Source organism: Hordeum vulgare, chromosome 3H (assembly GCF_904849725.1).
Source record: "Hordeum vulgare subsp. vulgare chromosome 3H, MorexV3_pseudomolecules_assembly, whole genome shotgun sequence".
Lineage (NCBI taxonomy): Eukaryota > Viridiplantae > Streptophyta > Magnoliopsida > Poales > Poaceae > Hordeum > Hordeum vulgare.
This window is the reverse complement of record NC_058520.1, coordinates 114871898-114873595: the sequence shown is the minus strand read 5'-3', so window position 1 is coordinate 114873595 and position 1698 is coordinate 114871898. Positions and strand designations below refer to the sequence as shown.

The window sequence follows — 1698 nt, the reverse complement described above, 5'->3', positions numbered from 1 at the left end:
ATGGTTTCGTGAAATGATAGCGACAACAGTGATGACTCCACTGCCCAGTACATCGCCTCATGTGGATCCCCTATCAAGGTCAATGATGTCTAGGGTTAGGCTTTGTTCGGTCTAGGGTTTCGAATGGTGGCTTTTTTTAGTCTGGCTCAATTTGAACTTGCATGTTGAATCTAGATCCCAGCTTCAATCGAGGACCCTAACTATGCTGGCGTTGACGATGATTTGATGGTGATGTGTGAGCATGGCAAGCCGGCTGAGAAGTCGGTTGCATTCAAAGGGATTAGCACCGGGAGGAGGTTCCTCGCTTGTTCACTTGATGTAAGTTGGAGCAAATTTTACTTTTGTAGTTAATAGCCAATATTTTTTAGCAGAATGGTTGGATTGTTCATTTGCATCGTTCAGTGTTCATCTTCACTGTTCATTGTTTATCTTCAGTGTTCAGTGTTCATCTTCACAGTAAGTATATTCCTACTGTTTGTTTTGCAGCAAGCAAGCAATTGTGGTATAGTTCAGTGGGTAGATGAGGAGTGGCCAGAGCACTTGCAGAATGCTCTTCACAAACTCTGACTTATGTATGAGCAAAGCAAGCATGATAATAGGATGACATGCCTGGATCATTCATCTATTGTCCACAATCTCATAGAAGAGAAAAACAAGTTGTAGGAGACTTATGAGAAGCTTGTGGAAGATATGAACAAGCTCCTTAATTCACAGGATAACCTACCACAGTGAGATCACTAGAATGATGTTGAGAACATTATAATTAGTGTGAACAAATTGTTGCAAAGGATGCAGAGGTCACTAAATTAAAGGCTGGTGTTGGCCAGTTAAAGTTCATTCATGTTTCTTAAGGCAATTGCATTATAAATATGAAGCACAATCATCTTAAAGAGAAGGAAAATATGAGCACTCATAACAGGTCTCTCAAGTTTTGCTTGGCTGACCTGAAGAAAGAGAAGGAGAAGCTGGATGGATGCATTGCTGAGATGATGAAAGACGAGGAGAAGTGGAGCATTGAGAAGAGTGCTATGGAGTGTTGCATTGCCAGCCTAAAGAAAGAAGGTCAGAATAACAAGCGGAAGCTCAAGGAGATCAAGTGTATTTGTGATGAAGAGTAAATTGTCATGTGGACCATGTGGGTAATTATCTTTATTTAAGCTTTGAACTCTGGCTTGCAATGTGTGAACTTTGAATCTCATCATGGGTTACTTTTGTAGATATGAACCATGGCTTGTATGTTGTTTGTTAAGTCAGTTTCTACTGTTATGTGATGAATTATGTGATGAAGTATGTGATGAATTGTGTGTGATAAATTGGAGGCACACATATTACCAAACAATAATAAAACAGGAGGCACACATATTAGCAAGGCAGAAGCATCAAAGTAAGCATCAAATCCACTAGGTACCTTACATCAAAGGTCTCACGACAACCAAAACAAGCAGGTTTCAACATCAACAACCCAACACAAGTAGTAGCCAAAATAAAGATGTTTTGAACATCATGAGCTCACTACAAGCAACATACAGTTTTGATCACAACCCAACACAAATTAACACATCCTCACTTGCTCCCCTTAGAATAGTTGAACCATTCAGACATCCTATAGGATGGCTTCCTCACTCTTCCACTACCTGAAGCTCTTGGGGGCATGAACTTGTTTCTTCCTCTTGACCTAGCAGCAATAGAGGAACTTGG

General features: G+C 40.3%; 1 pseudogene; it reads left to right on the top strand.

Annotated features, from left to right (window-relative positions):
• On the top strand, nucleotides 1-1255 carry LOC123439640 (annotated as a pseudogene).
• Nucleotides 1256-1698: the final 443 nt, after the last annotated feature.